The following is a 12922-nucleotide window of genomic DNA, read 5'->3' on the forward strand; positions in this document are numbered from 1 at the left end:
AAAAATTAGGGTTTCTTTTTAGAACGTTGAGTAATAACCTCCTTTGGATCCACAGATCTTTTGAGGTTACGTAAATTAGTAAAGCAAATGTCCATCCCTTCAGCAGGTTTTTCCTTCGTCGTGTTTTGTTTGACCATATGACTAAATGAAGGAGAGGACAAAGATGTTCCCAAGGAAATTGAAGAGTTAGAATCACACGACAGAGATAGTACTTCAACATTTTGAAGAGAATCCTGAGAAGAAGGATTAGGAAAAAGCGGTTGCGAAGAAATAACTTCTGAGGAGGAATCCTTTTGCAAAGAAGAACGCAAATCTGTAGGTTCCTGTACAACTTCAGTGATCACACCTGACTGAGATATATTTTCTGTCAACTCTTGAGCAGCAGTAAGGGGGACACGCGGAGCGCCGGCACACCCCCAAAAATGACACGGGTATAACCCGCAGTTACGAGGCCCTACAGGGGGTCTTGCGCGATCCGTCGGCAGCGCGATAAGTCCCTTACTGCTGCTGTGTTGGGTACCGCAAACGGAGGTTAAGATATTCCTTAGATATAGATGGACACCATCACGAGCATTCGTAACAAAACTGTGCGCCGACTGCGAACTCAGGTGTTGGATCGCCTGGATGCGGACTTTGCCTTCACAACATTTATGGAGGGAGATACGGACGAGACGATGACAGAAGAAAGGGCTGAAAGAATAATTAACTTTAGAAGAGTGTATGGATTGTCCGCGCCTCGACAACCATGTTTCGACTACCTTTTCTACTGGTAGGCACAAAGTAGTATTTTTTTCGTGTCCTCTGCGCTGGTAGCAAGCACCAGAAATGTCCATAGGGAAGTAGGTGGAGGCGAAATGCCTCTCCATGGTAGCAAGGGCCCCAAGAAATGCTATTGCGTAATATATATTTCAAAGAGTGTCTCAGAATGTTAACAATAAGGTTAAATCTTTGTTAAGGATACCTGGAAACTATTTCAAAAGTGTCTCAGAATGTTAACAATAAGGTTAAATCTTTGTTAAGTATATATGGAAACTATTTCAAAGAGTGTCTTAGAATGTTAACAATAAGGTTAAATCTTTGTTAAGTATATATGGAAACTATTTCAAAGAGTGTCTTAGAATGTTAACAATAAGGTTAAATCTTTGTTAAGTATATATGGAAACTATTTCAAAAGTGTCTCAGAATGTTAACAATAAGGTTAAATCTTTGTTAAGTATATATGGAAACTATTTCAAAGAGTGTCTTAGAATGTTAACAATAAGGTTAAATCTTTGTTAAGTATATATGGAAACTATTTCAAAGAGTGTCTTAACAAAGATTTAACCTTATTGTCAACATTCTAAGACACTCTTTGGAATAGTTTCCAGGTATCCTTAACAAAGATTTAACCTTATTGTCAACATTCTAAGACACTCTTTGGAATAGTTTCCGTGGTGTCTTAACAAAGATTTAACCTATGGAAGAGTGTATGGATTGTCAGTGCCTCGACTACCTTTTTTTGTGTTCCCAAAAGAGTGTATGCATGTTCCAAAGGAGTGTATGCTTGTTCCAAAAGATGTCTATAGAAGGGAGGCGATTCACCGCCCTTCCAACTTGCACCCAAAAAGAGTGCGACAGTTGTCCAACGAAGACCACGTTCGTAGCATTTGCTTCTACCCCTATATATAGAGATGGACTCCCAAGAGACTATTTCGACAACACTGCAAGAGATGGGAATACGTGCAAAGAGTAGGCTGCTAGCACATTTGCTACTGGACAATGCCCACGATGGAAACCTGCTGCCGGACATATCCAAATGCAACTACTTGCGTGGAAACGAAGGCCCTACGAGTTTGCAGCCGCTGCATGGGCTACCACCATTCGTAGACGACGTGCTTGTGTATGGGTTCGTTGCAGAACAAGACTTGTATGGGCGGGTGTGTAGAAATGCAAAGGCAATAGTATCCAAAATATCCATTGCAGCCACGGAAGCCTTTGGGGTGTTCCTACCAACCAGCATGGCGCACACATGCAGAAAAGGCAACATAGTAGAGCGCGTGTCCCATTTGTCCAACAAGTGGAATAGCCTGCACGGCGAACACGCAGCCACCTTCGTGGCCAAAGTAGACACCTCCGAATTGTCCATAGAAGTCGTAGACAAAAGCATTGCCAAGTTCGCTAGGCTATTGGATGCGCACGGATATGGCATCTATTCCGTCGACTACACACAGGATTTCTCTGGCACTTTGGACCGCAAGGCATTGGTGCGCAAACTGCGGCAAATGGGCTACAAAGAGCAAGGGGAAGCTGGTTGGCGCGAAGGCACCATTTTGGACAATACGCACCAGGTGGGCAGCCATGTTTGTACTTGGGTGGAAAAGGGCAAACGGACGAAAATATACAACAAGATAGTGTCGAACTTCGAGGCTGGAGAAGTGCAAAACCCAGTAGGCGCAAAGCTTGCCGAATATGTGGATTGCCCAAACGACCACCTGCGTAGAACTTTCCTGCACCCCGATGTGCAGAAAAGAGGTTGTACCCGCGTGGAAATATCCATCTACAGCAGGGATTTCTCTAAAGAACACACCAATGCCATTGTGGAAACCATAGCGCCGCTAGAAGACATATTCGTGGTGCAGCCGCCAAAAAACATGTGGTTGGCACTTGCCGAACTCCTAGACAGATGCTGCTGCATTTGCTGCGAGGAAACGGGAGAAATATTCCTAGCTTGGTACTGCCACGCAGGAACGGGTAGGATAGCCGGTGTGCGAGTGCGGGGCAACGACAAATGGGAGCAATGCGTACTTTGGACCATAGCAGAGTTCGGTCTGCGCAGATGTCCCATATTCCGCATAGACGTAGGAGAATTGGATCCGGTGGAAATACTGCCGCTGCGCTGCTACACGAAAGATAGTCCTACCGTATTGGCGGAGTCCAAGTTTCCCACCCGCGTGCATGCGAATGCTCCTACTATCGCAGACTTCCTGCCTACGAGCGAACACGTGGAGTGGATATGGCGCACAAAGAAGGCGCAAAGGATCGGAGTAGAAAAGAGCGCCTTTGGCATTTTGGAAGTGCCTACGGACCGCAGAATATCCTTCCTGTCCAAAAGAAAACGACAGCAGCGCTTGGAAGACATACGGGACGATTTGGAAGGCGAAGAGTGGGTCGAAGCCACGAAAAGATACCACGCAGAACTGTCGGAGCAAAGGCAGTCCATCCTGCGGCAAAAGGAAGAAGACAGGAAAGCCATAGAAAAAGAGTTGGAAAAATATAGGAAACTATTGGATAGGATTTCCAGAAGGACAGACAATCTACGCAAATTGTTCTTTGGATAGGACGCAGCCAAGCGCTTTCTAGAGGATTCCGTGCCTCGCAAAATACATCGAATGCAAGAAATACCCGCAGGGGACTACAAAATACTAGGATACGCAGTACCCAAAAACGTAGATGCCGCTTGGCCTGCCAAAGGGCACCGAGTAGCTTTGCGCAGGGGGGCAAAAGAAACTTCCGTAGCATGGGCTGTGGATGCGTTGCTGGATGCATTTGCAGTCGGGAAGTTCGAAGCCAACGGCAACATACGCACTGCCATACCTGGAGAAGAAATATTGGTGGAGTGGGAAAACAACATAGCCACTGTCTTCGTGCCCGAAGGACCCGGTTTGGATACGTACTACGAATTGGCTAGGAAAATAGACCATTCGATACCCCGGAATCCAGGAAAGCTACTAGAAGTGCCGGCGCCGCCAAACAAAGAATGCGTGCAGGCTTTGCACATGCAGGAAGGCGAATACCAATGCTGGCGCTACGCAAAAGCCACATACAGGGGCAAAGAAAGGACCATCCTATTCCTATCCCCCCCGATGCTCCCAATGCGTATTGGAGGGCTGCACGGTAGAACATGCAACCACGCCCGTTTGGGGACACTTTCTGCAGGCGCAAAAAATAGACTGGACATCTCCGCCGCCTTTGTACTGCAAAATAGGCAGGGAAAAGACCACCGCAAACAAAAGAAAGGATAGATTGGTGCACGTGTCCGCAAAGGGCGTCGATCTGGTAGACGCCCTTTCTACTCCATCTCCGGAATCTTAGAAGGCCTCTGTGGCCGTTCGGAAGGCCCCGGACGTTCGTAGTAGACAACCTTTTCCACTGGTTGCTGCATGCGCGCCCAAAGCAATGCTCCAATGCCAAAGATGGCAAATACTATATTCCCGGCTATTTGCCAGTCTATCTTCGTGGATATTTCCTCCACTTCGTCCTCTAGGTTTTCCTCGCTGTAGTAGCCATCCTCGTCGCTACCAGGTGGTTGTATCTTGGACGACAGCTCCGCACGAAGCTTTTCTAGATCGTCCACGCGGTCTAGCAATTCTTTTTTTGTGGTTGCAAGTTCGGCCAGCAATTCCTCCTTTGCTTTTCCTAGGTCGTCCAAAACAATGGCAAAGGAATCCTGCACTTCTAGAAAATGCTTCTGCAAATCTGTCGTAGGTGGCGTTTCTGGAATTGCAGGCGTCGCATTGTTTTCCTGCTCTATCCTGCGTATTTTGGGAATACCCACACCATACTTCTTGGCTACCTTTTGTAGCCCCATTCCATTCTTCCTGTCTTCCAAAAGGTCTGCGATCTCCTCTTTGGATAGTATCTTGGGTGTGGCCATATATGTAGGTAGATACGGAACATACCCTATGTTTGTCCATGGAATACCCTATGGATCCATATGGTAGATACCTGTTTGTCCACAGATATAGCATGTATCTGTACATAGCCATAGGCATAGCTGGATACATGCTAGGAAAACAGCGCACGATAGAAATCCTTTTGGATGTGGTAGGTGGCTTGTACAGAGCGCAGGAGACAATAGGCAACATTCGAATTCCGGGCTACGTAGCTGCACCATTGCGCGTGGCCCTACAAAGAAGGTAGAAGGGGCCTCCATTCTCTTCGGGCATTTTTGCAGACCTTCTCCAAAAGGGGTCTTAGTATTTATTGTTGATTGTTAACAAACAACAATAAAAATAAGTAGAGATCCAAAACTCTTGCGCAAACCAACGCACATCTTTTTTGGAACACGCATACACTCTTTTGGGGACACGCATACACTCTTTTGGAACACGGATTGGTATCTTTTGGAACAAGCATACACTCCTTTGGAACATGCATACACTCTTTTGGGAACACAAAAAAAGGTAGTCGAGGCACTGACAATCCATACACTCTTCCATAGGTTAAATCTTTGTTAAGACACCACGGAAACTATTCCAAAGAGTGTCTTAGAATGTTGACAATAAGGTTAAATCTTTGTTAAGGATACCTGGAAACTATTCCAAAGAGTGTCTTAGAATGTTGACACTAAGGTTAAATCTTTGTTAAGACACTCTTTGAAATAGTTTCCATATATACTTAACAAAGATTTAACCTTATTGTTAACATTCTAAGACACTCTTTGAAATAGTTTCCATATATACTTAACAAAGATTTAACCTTATTGTTAACATTCTGAGACACTTTTGAAATAGTTTCCATATATACTTAACAAAGATTTAACCTTATTGTTAACATTCTAAGACACTCTTTGAAATAGTTTCCATATATACTTAACAAAGATTTAACCTTATTGTTAACATTCTAAGACACTCTTTGAAATAGTTTCCATATATACTTAACAAAGATTTAACCTTATTGTTAACATTCTGAGACACTTTTGAAATAGTTTCCAGGTATCCTTAACAAAGATTTAACCTTATTGTTAACATTCTGAGACACTCTTTGAAATATATATTACGCAATAGCATTTCTTGGGGCCCTTGCTACCATGGAGAGGCATTTCGCCTCCACCTACTTCCCTATGGACATTTCTGGTGCTTGCTACCAGCGCAGAGGACACAAAAAAATACTACTTTGTGCCTACCAGTAGAAAAGGTAGTCGAAACATGGTTGTCGAGGCGCGGACAATCCATACACTCTTCTAAAGTTAATTATTCTTTCAGCCCTTTCTTCTGTCATCGTCTCGTCCGTATCTCCCTCCATAAATGTTGTGAAGGCAAAGTCCGCATCCAGGCGATCCAACACCTGAGTTCGCAGTCGGCGCACAGTTTTGTTACGAATGCTCGTGATGGTGTCCATCTATATCTAAGGAATATCTTAACCTCCGTTTGCGGTACCCAACACAGCAGCAGTAAGGGACTTATCGCGCTGCCGACGGATCGCGCAAGACCCCCTGTAGGGCCTCGTAACTGCGGGTTATACCCGTGTCATTTTTGGGGGTGTGCCGGCGCTCCGCGTGTCCCCCTTACTGCTGCTTCTTGAGACTCCTCTGGGAGAGAAAGAGCAGGATGTTGCGGAAAGTCCTGTCCTTCTGGACGATCTATAGCGAAACGAGGGGGTTCAATAAGATCCTTCGAGCAAGCATAAGAATGGTGACCTTGCGCACCACAGCGGTTGCAGACACCTTTTAGGGGACATCTTGTATTTGAATGTCCCCACCAGTTGCATGAGAAACAACATAATGGCTGACTACGGTATCTAATATGAGCAATAAACGGGTCCAAAAGAACACTCGTAGGAATATGCTCATTTAATGTCACAAAAAGCCGTCTATCTCCAGTTTCAAAGCCAAATTTGTCTAAATTTCTCACCACTTGATTTACGCTCCCATATTTTTCAAAGTATTCCTTGATGTCGTCATCCTCCACCTCACAAGGGAGGTTTGAAACCGTCACAACTTGTTGAGGTGATTCAACCCCATTGAAAAAGCAAAAACAGCCCCTAATATAGATTCCTTTCGTAAATAACTGTTCCCTTTGTCTATGAGATTCCTCCTTAAACGTTACTCTACAAGAATAACCTGTATTAGACACCTGAACACATTTTATGGCAGTACGCAATTCGTTTCCAAGAACTTTTCCAATGGCCGCAATAATTTCATCCCTAGTGACCGGCTGTCTAAGCTTCTGTAATTGACGTGGAAGCCCTAATTCTAATGTATTTGGCCTATGTACCGAGAACATATTTGACCAAAAAATAATATACCAAAAATATTAATAATCAGTGCCCTTGAAGGAAATATTCCTAGGTTGTCGAAGTAGGACAAACCTAGGGAATAATCCAACAGAGGGAGGAGGATACAACTTCCAGTTCTTGACTTCAGAAATCTTGATTCTTGAGTCTTGAGAATCTTGAGCCTTGAATCTTGAACTGTGAATCTCAGATCTTGGACTTGAATTTCTACACCGACTTGTAAAGAAAAACTTCACCAACTATCGGCAATCGTGAGCTTACTTGCAAAAGATGATGAACCCCTTGCTATGACCAGCAAACTCAAAAATAGTGATTGCGACGGTGATGGTTTTGAACGCATACTCACTCCTTTCCATGTGGGATGCGTATATCAGATCACTGGAAAGCTTAGTTTTTTTCTAGCCAATCACATCACTAAAAACCTTAGGGTTTCCCCTGAGCCTACGATTTGTACAGAAAATCGCACGACCTTGAAAGATTGCTTACTATTACGATTTTGAGACTACAATACCACGAAATATTGACGGCTAGTTGGGAGAAAATCTCAGTATTCGCGACTCCACCCAATACCAAATATATTTTCTTCCAAGGCCCTCAATATTTCGTGGTATTGTCGCTCAATTTCGTAATTAGTTTTGTATCGCGATCCTAAAGAATTTAACACACAAAAAAGAAAAACAAATGACAGATTTTCTTTGATTAAAAGCGAGATTCTCCTTACGAGCGCGCGCTATGGCGCAAGCAACAAGCGTAAAAATTTGACGCGTGCGCGCTCAAGCTTTCCTTTTCGTTGCGCGTTAGCCAATCAGAAACCTTAATTTTGAAACGACAATACCACAAAATATTGTCGTGTCAAAAATATAAGAGACTATTTAGTGAATCGCGATACTAAATTGGACGAGCCTTTAGTCGAAATTGAGCAACTCAATTGGGATTCTACAGAGTAGAATTAACGATTTATTTGTATTCCTCTTGTCCAATCTGAATCGAGTAATTTTGTTGAGTATTTTGTGAAAATACGTTAAAATTCGTAGGATGTTAATACTAGAATGGTTATCATGAAACATCGATCAGCGGCGATGACTTTCGTTATCAGATTATGCAAGCGTCTCTTTATGTTAATGTCGCACCTGTTAACCCGTGAATTGAGCAACCTTACAGTCTATACAGCCTTCGTTTTGAAATATTCATTTGTCATTGACACGCGATGGAATAGTTTTCCACCCACAAATGACGTCATAATTGTGCATCATGGGATGGAAATGAGTACAAGCCAAGCCAAAGCGCACATGCTGACATGCTGCAACAATTTTTTTTCATTGACACGCGATGGAATAGTGTTTTCCACCCACAGATGACGTCATAATTGTGCAAGTTTTTGTAGTCTTGTTGTTTCTGATTCATGGAAAAACTATAGTATTTCGACTGACATTCTACTTCTTTTCCATATATAGTCAAAGCCCTTTTTGCATTGTTTGTTGGCATTTCGATCCCATAAGGCTTTGCGAAATCTATTTTTAGTAACCGTGAAAAAATGCTGTTAGTTGATGTCAACCACGCTGAGATGGAAGGAAAGATTGTTTTTTAGTTTGCATTTCAATTTGTAATTTTTCTGAGTTTCCTTTGTCTGTTAAATTATTTTCATTGTTCATTTCATGTATCTTATTTCGCTTCACATTTCTTTACAAGTATACCATCTAATTTTATTTCATTCCATTTTATGCTTATTTTCGTTAACCATTTCCTTTTTATTTATTTATTTTTGTTTTTATTTTTTCTTTATTTTATCTCGAAGAAAACTTAACTCTGCTTGTTCAACTGTCAACTCACGCTCCTATTTATTCTCGGGCTATACTACTCGGGAAACCGCCAAGACTACATATCGTCCTCAAAAAAGTTCTTAAAAATGCAAAGAAAATTCACGAAAACGATAAGATGTGACGTAGTTATCGCCCTGGTGATTAATGCCTAATTTATGCAATAAAATTTGCCAACGCCAGAATGTCGGGAGCAAGCAAGCGTTTCGCTTGTCAGCTCTTAATCTCCAATGTTTTTTTCTCTTAATATAGAAAAATAGATAAGTTATAGTGCTTGGGAACGAGGTTATTCCGGGCGAAAGCCCTTGGAATTAAATTCAGAAAAATTAATTTCCGACCTCGCTGGGAATCGAACCCACGACCTTCGGAATTGTACTACCGATGTTCTACCAGCTGAGCTAGAGGTCAGACTGAGAGCAGGCCGGGGTGAAGGTCGTGGGTTCGATTCCCAGCGAGGTCGGAAATTAATCTTTCCGAATTTAATTCCAAGGGCTTTCGCCCGGAATAACCTCGTTCCCAAGCACTATAATTTATCTATATTTCTGTATCTTCATGTATTTCATAAGTGCTACGCGGTCCACATATTCTAATCTTTTTTCTCTTAAGATTTTTTCTTAATAGGTTTGGTATCTTTTTGAACATTAGGCTAACCATTAGCCGTTCAAATACCCTATTTTTAAAAATTACTTAAGTGACGTTCTTAGCAGTTAATATTTTCCGGAATTTGATATAGTTCTTTAAAGGCTATATTTCATCGTTTCTTTTTTATCCAAGTGCCCCTTTAAAGCATTAATGATTAAGTAAGAGTTAATTACCGAGAACGGAGGCAATAAGCCATGTACATCCCGAGGGCCGCAGTCTTATTGCCGACGTTTGAGGTAATGTATTTTATTTATCAATTGAGAAGTTTTCTATCAAATGTTGCTCATTATAAATGCGAAGGCTATATATAGTTATTAACCGGGTTAACGCAATTATAATGAGGGTTATAACAAAAATAAAGCCTTGTGAATAACAAAGAAAACCGTGTCAATTGAGAAATGATATGAAATATTATCGACTGAAAAATATATTAAACGACATTAAAATAAAAGTACTTGGAGTTTTGCATCACCCCTTCCCAACTCTTCTTTTCTATTTTTTCTCTTCTCTTCTTTTCTCTTCTGTTCTGTTCTCTTCTCTTCTCTTCTCTTCTCTTCTCTTCTCTTCTCTTCTCTTCTCTTCTCTTCTCTTCTCTTCTCTTCTCTTCTCTTCTCTTCTCTTCTCTTCTCTTCTCTTCGATTAACACCTCGATTAACTTGATTTTTATTCATTTATTTTCTTTCCTTCTCTTTTATCCCTGAGAGAACTGCTTTTAATACACGTTCACATTTAGCCAGGTCGACAATGTTTGACAGTCTCATAGAAAATATTTCATATTTTTGCCGATTTTCGCACTTTAATCAAGTTAAAGAACACCACAAACTCCCCCATATTTGGACTAAAAAGTCTCGTTACTTGATCGTTTGACAATCATGCGGTTCGCCTAGAATTACTCTCTTCTCACTTGTCAAGTCTTCATACGAACTAAATCCTTGGGAATATACCATTAAATGATTGAGTGAAGGGGAGAGAGGGGGCGCCAGCAGAAATTTATGCTGCACGATATATTTTTTCGTAGCAACCGATACACGCAATGTTTCTGTGTGTGCTCGATATTTCTTTAATGAAAGGAGAGATTGCACAATACTTTTCTAGCGTGTAAAGTGCTTGCTAGATATTTTTTTGGTGGGAATTTACGCAATCTCCCCTCAATTATCTAATGGTCTAGCCCTTAGAGTAATTTATGAAATAATATATAATTTGTTTAGCGAGGAGCATTAACCACTATGTCTACTCATGCAGTTTAGGTGGAGGTAATCATGATGGATGAACAAGCCGTGACCGGTGAGCAGGTGTGTGAGTAGGAGTGATGTAGGCAAGCAAAAGTCATTAACATTAGTAATTAAAAGAAATATGATGACACGTAAACCAATATGTTATGAATATCTAAAAATATATAGATCTTATTTCTCTCTCTCTCTCTCTCTCTCTCTCTCTCTCTCTCTTTCACTATCTTTTTCTAAAAATTCATTTCTTCATCCACCTCAGACCTTTTCGACTTTCCTTTTTCCTATCTAATTTTGCATGTTTTGAAAATTTTGTATTTCTAGCTTCCATGAGTTCATTTTCCTATTTTTCGTAATTTCCTATTATCAAAGATTAACATATTTGAGTTTTAGATTTAAATATCGAGTTTCGTGCTATTTATTTACTGGTCAAACGGTGATTATGAGGTTTGCCAGAGGGAAAGTAATACCAAACCTTTTTTTTAATCCTGAATTTCGTCTTTTTTCTTCGATATTCAGGTCTAAGGTTGTATGAAAAAAACTTAACTCTGGGCTTGGTGAATTTAATATGGTCAACGTCTCGACCGTGTCTCCGTAAATAAGATAGTCAATTCGAATAATTGTTAACTAAAACTGCTCTATAACTCGACGAAATACGGTTCAATTTTACAGGATACTTAGATAAGTTACTACTTTTCAAATCACCTAATAATGTATGTGTGAGAATATGTGTTAACATTCAGTAAATAACGTCACATCGTTTTTGATATAACCTGTGTTGTGTGCTAGCTGTGACTGGATAAGATAACTTACACTCGAGCGTAATTCTGAACCCACATTTTCCCACCTGCGGTAGCACCCTTGGTGGGGATGGGGGGAGGAGTGGGGGAGGGTTTGACATCACGTAAGATTCATTGACGATTTCAGTGCAATGATGTCGCTACATCTCCTCAAAATTTAAAAAAAAATTTTTAATTTTAAATATTTTTTAATAAAAAATGATAATAACAATAATGATAATAATAACAACAACAACAACAATAATAATAATTATTATTATAATTATAATAATAATAACAATAATAATTTATCGCTTTTATAACCCTACTTACAATAGAAGATCAAAAGCGCTTCGCACAAATTATACATTTTGCAAAAACAAAATTAATACATAAAATTGAATGTCTCGTTATGGAAAATACTATGAAAAATATATTTACAAAGAATTAGAAAATCAACCCTATAGTAGACTAAGAATATCGATACATTATTTGACATCAGCTCGGTTTTCATTGTTCTTCTTGGTTGAATATATCGCAAAACACCTGGCCCAATTCCTAAATGTCTCAAAGCCGGGGGCGGAAGATTTGGGGCTAACGAACTAATTAAATATGCAGGGAAAATAACACTTAGTATGCAAGGGCAATATGAAATAAACCCCTTGTCTCCCCAATTAGTAGGGCGCTTGTGCCCGGCTAGAAGTTTTTGAGACGTTAATAAAGTTATTATTATTATTATCATCATAATATCATAATCATCATCGTTAGTATTATTATTATTATTATTATTATTATTATTATTATTATTATTATTATTATTATGGATACTAATGTCTCATTCCCCTATATGTTTAATTAGCAGGTTCGGGCATGACAATGAGTCAGTGTAACTACACACAAGTGGTGGCAGCGAAACAACGGGTGAGGTATTCAATGTTCATGCGATAGCCCATGTGGGTGTCTCTATTAATAGGAACTAAGCATGCTCATCAAGACACAACATGGAGTGTAAAAGCACAGAGCCCCCCATGGACGCTAGGTTTTTGTTGTAGTATATTACCGGAAAAATATCCGATTAACAATATATCGCATTTTCTAGATTTTTTTGTGCACAGTTGAGAAAACGTATTTTCATCTACGTTTCTTTTGTACGTTGTCCTCACTTGGCTCCTGGGGATTCATCTGCAAAACATATTTCAACAACTCGTCTGCCACATTAAATATTGTCACCACTGTGGCACGGAGCGTCAAAGAGGCATAACTTTATTATTAGGGATCTTAAGCTGCAGGATGGCAACGTGGGCGACAACGTCGGCGAAATTGAAGCGCTTCAACCTTCTATTGTATTATTATTTCGTGTCTTGATAAGCTTTTGGCGTAGCAGTTCTCTTTAGTACGTAAAAATAGGACATTTCACGTCTTACTTTCAGCATAAGACCCCGTCCACACGTATCCGGAAATTTTG

General features: G+C 40.6%; 1 protein-coding gene across 4 annotated transcripts in view; it reads left to right on the forward strand.

Moving 5' to 3' along the window:
• Positions 1–12922, forward strand: part of LOC148907306 (uncharacterized) — a 41174-nt gene extending 28252 nt beyond the window's left edge. The window contains exons 2-3 of one of the 4 annotated variants that reach the window (XR_016121118.1): positions 10695–10744; positions 12317–12922. The gene's annotated coding sequence lies outside the window, so the exon portion shown is untranslated. The remainder of the gene's footprint in view (positions 1–10694; positions 10745–12316) is intronic. The other 3 variants (XR_016121117.1, XR_016121119.1, XR_016121120.1) reach the window with 3 other exon arrangements.

Source organism: Actinia tenebrosa, unplaced genomic scaffold (assembly GCF_029948245.1).
Source record: "Actinia tenebrosa isolate PJP-AT-01 unplaced genomic scaffold, QUT_ActTen_1.0 PGA_scaffold4__44_contigs__length_22323623, whole genome shotgun sequence".
NCBI lineage: Eukaryota > Metazoa > Cnidaria > Anthozoa > Actiniaria > Actiniidae > Actinia > Actinia tenebrosa.